Below are 6,211 nucleotides of genomic sequence, written 5' to 3' on the forward strand. Positions count from 1 at the left end.
TCTTTCTGGTAATCTGTAATGGGCTAATACTAAATACATCACTTCAACACCTTGATTTTAAGATAAGTAATTCTGGGGTCCTAAGATACTGTTACATGCCCTTAACACTATTACTCTCCTCAGAGCTATAATCACAGTATTTATCTTTTTTTTTTGACTTTACAATAGAAGTTTTTTATTTTTATTTTTTTAATTTTTAATTTTAATTTTTATTTATTGTTTAAATATGAAATTTATTGTCAAATTGGTTCTTTTTCCTTTTTAATTTTTATTGCTAGTATTTGAAGTTCTCTAAGGGCAGTGATAAATCTGGCTTGCTGAGGAGTATTGGTCCATTGTCTAAAAAATTGTGGGCACTCAAGGAATGTTTGATGAGTGAAATTAGGAACCCAATGGTTTTGGTTCACTTCGGTTGACTCGAATGGTTATTTAATGAACACCTACTACAGGCTGAGATGACACAGATTAATAAAGCAGGGCACTGCTATAAAAAGCAGCCACACTGACAGTACATGGTATTGTCTACCTAACAGCCGATTATGCTGGAAGTCTGTGTGAGATGCCACGGGAGCAGAGAGATAGTCAGAACTCTGCCAGCAAGCTCCAACAAGACATTTTGTCTAAACTGAATCCCGAAATTAAACTAAGCATTTGACATTTAAATCAGGATGATAAAAGCATTTTGGGCCAGGGGAAGAGAATAAGAAATGTTAAAGCATGAGAAAACATGATGTATGGGGGGAAAAATTAAGTCATTGACTATATATATATACATATATACATATATGTATATACATATATATATATATTTATCAAGCAATGTTGAAACTCACTTTTGTCAAATGTTTCTAATTAGAAGGGTTATAAAACCATATAATCCTATTTTACACATAATTTAACTTTTACCAAGAAAAGTATCATGACATGGAAAAAAAATTGTACTTTTGGGGATATTTGGGCTCAGACTAACACAGCAGAATGAAAACAATGGTTCTAAGCACAAAATAGGCAGCTCTCAGGGTGCCTGGGTGGCTCAGTCGGTTGAGCATCTGACTTTGGCTCAGGTCATGATCTCACAGCTCTTGAGTTCGAGCCCCCATGTCGGGCTCTGTGCTGACTGCTCAGAGCCTGGAGTCTACTTTGGATTCCATGTCTCCTCTCTCTGCCCCTCCCTCACTCAGGCTCTGTCTCTCTCTCTCTCTCTCTCTCTCAAGAATAAATAAAACATTTAAAAATTTTTTTAAAAAGTAGGCAGCTCTCAGCAGAGTTCTCCGGAAGAAAATATACATTATAGTTAATATATAAAAATATGTTTTTGTATTTTTTCTAACTATGGTCAGAGAGGTATGTTATTTTCCTTCACAGCTCACCTATATCCTTTAAAAAAAAATACCTCTTGTATACATTCCTATTATATGGATTTTTTCCCTAGTGGATTATGTATTACTGCCTACATATCATACTGGGCACCCAACAACTCATCATTACAGAAATTACTTAGAACATTACAATGAGGGCAAGTTTTAGAGTTGCCTCAACCCTAGCCTATTTATAAAATTTAGAAATAAAGAAGTAGTTGTTATTCTGAAATCTACTTAAAGCTTTGCTTTAGGCCTCTTGAAATTGTTCATTTTTAAACAAGGGCCCCGCATCTTCATTTTGCATTCCGTTAAATTATGACAAATTATGTAGCCAGTCTTGCTTCTTATTTCTCTTTTGCTTAATGTGGACAATTATTATATGTTGCTTTTTTTTAGAAGGATTATATTGCTGTCACGAAAAAAAGATCTCTCCCAACTCTCTCTCTCTCTCCATAGGTACATACGTACGTATGTATGTATCTCTCTGCAGATATAGATGCTTCCTTAAACCGGCATGGTACAACAAGAAAACAATCACCATAACAATTCGAAGTCATCAATACATTCTCTGTTATTAAAATTAAAAGCCTGACTCAAAAGAATGAAAGGTATTTGAGTTTAATATGTATTGGTCTAAAAACAAAAGCGCTTTTTTTTCTCTTTTCTGAGACCTCAATCAGCACAACATGCCGTCAACTGAAATAGTTGCAAATTTTAACCCCAAATCAATATGTAAAGAGGGTTTCCACATTTAGCTAGAATGATATAGCTTGTATTACACTAACTCTTCTTGCAGAAATGAAAACAAATAAAGTGGGTTTTTTAAGGTGTTTAAATCTGACAGAGAAATACAGAGACAGCGATGATTTAAGAAGTATCACTATCTTGGAAATCAAATCAAATGAGCCCCAAAGTCCTCACATAATCTCATCTTGAAATCAACAATACATGCATTGGAGGAGATGCTGAGAATGTTAAAACTGACACCCAAGAGGTTATAACACTAATCAGAGTTTCCAGAATTAGTGCTGCAAGACAGAAATAGGTATCACAGCCAGACAAGAATGAGAGGCTACTGTTAAAATTCAGGCTTTTACGTGAGCTCCTGAAAGAGGTGAATTCTAGAAGGCAAAACAGAGCAACAGACAGAAAGACAAACCTGACCTGAAGAAAATTAAATGTAGTGGTGGGGAAACAAACAAAACGTCATCTAGAGCCTTTGCTATTGTTCATGTATACTGCATTCAGTCAACATTATCCTGAGCAACAAGAAAGAAAACCAAGTGACAAAAATCAGGAAGAACATAAAGTAAGAAATCTACAAGTAATCCAGCTACTGGAGTTTTCAAAAATGGACTTACACTAATAACTTTAATAAAACAGATTTACAAAGATGGATAATTTCACCAGGGAACTGGCATCTCATTTTTTAAAGGCAAATATTTCTAGACATTAACAACATGCGCACCACAACCAGATGTTGCAGATAAGACGGAAGAGAGGGCTAGCGACATCAAAGACTAATAATGAGAAAATATCCAGGAATAAATATAAAGAAAACAGATGGAAACTGTAGAAAAGTATGAAAGGAACACATAGATGTGATAGAAAGATGGAAAATTGTGTAACTGCAGTTCCAGAAGACAGAAGGTGAAAGAATGGATGTATTAAGAAATACAAGCAGGGGCGCCTGGGTGGCGCAGTCGGTTAAGTCCGACTTCAGCCAGGTCACGATCTCGTGGTCCGTGAGTTCGAGCCCCGCGTCAGGCTCTGGGCTGATGGCTCAGAGCCTGGAGCCTGTTTCCGATTCTGTGTCTCCCTCTCTCTCTGCCCCTCCCCCGTTCATGCTCTGTCTCTCTCTGTCCCAAAAATAAATAAATGTTGAAAAAAAAATTAAAAAAAAAAAAAAGAAAGAAATACAAGCAGAGGGGCGCCTGGGTGGCTTGGTCGGTTAAGCGTCCGACTTCGGCTCAGGTCATGATCTCACGGTCCGTGAGTGCGAGCCCCGCATCCGACTCTGTGCTGACAGCTCGGAGCCTGGAGCCTGTTTCAGATTCTGTGTCTCCCTCTCTCTTTGCCTCTTCCCTGTTCATGCTCTGTCTCTGTCTCAAAAATAAATAAACGTTAAATTTTTTTTTAAACAAAAAAAATACAAGCAGAAAATTTTCCAAAATTTATGACACTTTTCAAGCCACAATTTCAAAAATGAGTATGAAAGCATAGTAGTATAAATACTAAGAAAAAGTACAAGCAGGCATATACAATTAAACCTCTGAAAACCAGAAGGAAAGAAACATGTTAAGCAAATAGAGGAAATCACACCAATTTCCTTCAGACAGGTAACTATAAGCTTAAAAATGTGTTTTCAATATAAATTTCTGTTAAGTTATTCATTGTTCTTTTTTTCCCCCCTCATTAAACTTTTGTTTTAATGGGTCTCAAAATTCCGCAACAGATTTTTGGTCAAGTTGTTTCCTTTAAATAGTACAGATTCTACAAACTAGTAACTTAAAACTGCCACACACACACACAAACACACGCACGCACGCCCAAATGGTGCACAAAACCTCCTTTCCTTTTCAAGGTTTACAATACATTGTTATCATTAACCAGTCTTCTATGTAAATTTAAAATGGCCAACTGACACTAACAGTTCTGTTCATCCACCAGTGATTAAGACCGGGTGGCAGGTATTGGAGATAATATTTATTTAGCCTTCTGAGCTTTCTGGGCAGATATGGTGACCTTGGCGGCCCCTGCGGACTTCTTGTTCACTGCTCTGATGACACCCACAGCAACTGTCCATCTCACGTGATGAACAGCACAGTGGCCCAGAAAAGGATAGTCACAGAGGCGATCAAAACACATAGGCTTTCTACGAACCATATGAACGATGGCAGCATCCCGAGATAGCAAGAACTTGGGCCATCTTCCAGCTTTTCTTCTAGAATGGTAATCAATCTTCTTCAGTTCCGCAAACTCCCAAGAGATGTGAGCTGGGTGACAATTCAGCACAGGTGCGTATCCAGCACTGATCTGGCCTAGATGGGTCAGGATATTCCCTAAGCCATGAAGCCAGCTGCTTCTACTGGTGGGTCATTTTTGCTGTCACCCGTCACACTGACACGATGAACATCTTTGACACGTTTTCCTGACACAGAAGGCCACATCGTCCCCAGCAAGAGCCTCACTCAAAGCTTCATGGTATATTTCAATAGACTTTACTTGAGTTGTGACATTGACTGGAGCAAAGGTAACCACTTTTGCCAGGTTTAAGAACACCAGCCTCGACCTGGCACACAGGGACAATACCAATACCAACCAACTCTGTAGACATCCTGGGGGAGTAGATGCAAAGGCTGTCAGTTGGGCAAGTTGGTGGGAAAATGCAAACCAGAGCTTCAAGCAGCATGGTTCCTCTGGCATTGCCATCTTTACTGGTCACTTTCCATCCCTTGAACCAGAGCATGTTAGTTAGCACTTAGCTCTAGGACACTATTACCATTCCAACCAGAAATTGGCAAATATGCTACTATGTTGGGGTTGTAGCCAATTTTCTTAATGTAGGTGCAGACTGCCTTAAAGATTTGCTCCTATATCTTGTGGCTCTAGGGGGTCTCGGTGAAATTCATTTTGTTAACAATTGTTTCACAGTCAGTATATAAGCAAAAAGGGCATGACCATAGGTCTGCCCATTCTTGGAGAGATCTGCTTCAAATTCTCCAACACCAGCACCAATAGTCAGGATAGTACAATCAGAGTTATAAAGCCTGTGTGTCCTGAGGCATCAGTGATGGTTACATCATACTTGCTGGTCTCGAATTTCTACAGGGAGGTATCGATGATACCACATTCACAGTCAGCTTTCAGTCTAGCCAAGACCCAGGCATACTTAAAGGGGCCCTTTCCCATCTCAGCAGCCTCCTCAAATTTTTCAGTAGATCTTTTGTCAGTCCACCACGTTTGTAAATCAGATGACTGGAAGTGGTAGACTGGCCTGACCTATATGCCCAATAATGATACTGTTGATAGGAGTCTTTTCCTTTGCCATTTTGATTCAGGTTTAGTGGTGATTTTCACACTTGTGTTCCGGTGGTGAACCCACTGAGAAAAAACGATTAGTTTTTCAAGATTTTCTTATGCAATAGTTGTTTTAAGCTGTGGCTACACAATAGTGGATTAAAAAATTAACAAATTATTCATGTATCACACAAGCTTAAGATAAAAAAACATATTTGAGATGGGCATAATTTAGAATAATGCAGGAAAAAGGCTAGGGTATGACAAGAAGGTTGCTATTTAAGCAATTTGAGAAAATATTTGACAAGGAAGCCATTTGGCGTCTGGGGGGGGGAGAATTTTCCAGGCCAAGGAACAGCCTATTCAAAGTACATGAGAGGGAATATGCTTGGTGTGTGATTAAGAGTAAGTGGTCAGGGTCAAATAAGCAAGTAGAACAAAGCATAAGAGGGGATCAATTCACGAAGGTCTTACTACACTCTATGAAGAATTTGGCTTTGGGATGCCTGGGTGGCTCAGTAAGTTGAACGTCTGACTCTTGATTTCAGCTCAGGTCATGATCTCACAGTTGGTGGGATTGAGCCCCACATCAGGCTCCGCGCTGACAGCGTGAAGCCTGTTTGGGATTCTCTCTGTCTCTCTCTCTCTCTCTCTCTCTCTCTCTCTGCTCCTACCCCACTTGCACTTTCTGTCTGTCAAAATAAACTTTTTTTAAAAAAAGAATTTGGGGGTGCCTGGGTGGCTCAGTCAGTTAAGCGTCCGACTTCAGCTTAGGTCACGATCTTGTGGTCCGTGAGTTTGAGCCCCACGTCGGGCTCTGGGCTGATGGC

The 6,211-nt window shown here is 39.4% G+C and overlaps 1 pseudogene; it reads right to left on the minus strand.

Annotated features, from left to right (window-relative positions):
* Positions 1–4,271: 4,271 nt before the first annotated feature.
* LOC106971749 (putative elongation factor 1-alpha-like 3) lies at positions 4,272–5,972 on the minus strand (annotated as a pseudogene).
* Between the last annotated feature and the right edge of the window lie 239 nt (positions 5,973–6,211).

Source organism: Acinonyx jubatus, chromosome A2 (assembly GCF_027475565.1).
Source record: "Acinonyx jubatus isolate Ajub_Pintada_27869175 chromosome A2, VMU_Ajub_asm_v1.0, whole genome shotgun sequence".
NCBI lineage: Eukaryota > Metazoa > Chordata > Mammalia > Carnivora > Felidae > Acinonyx > Acinonyx jubatus.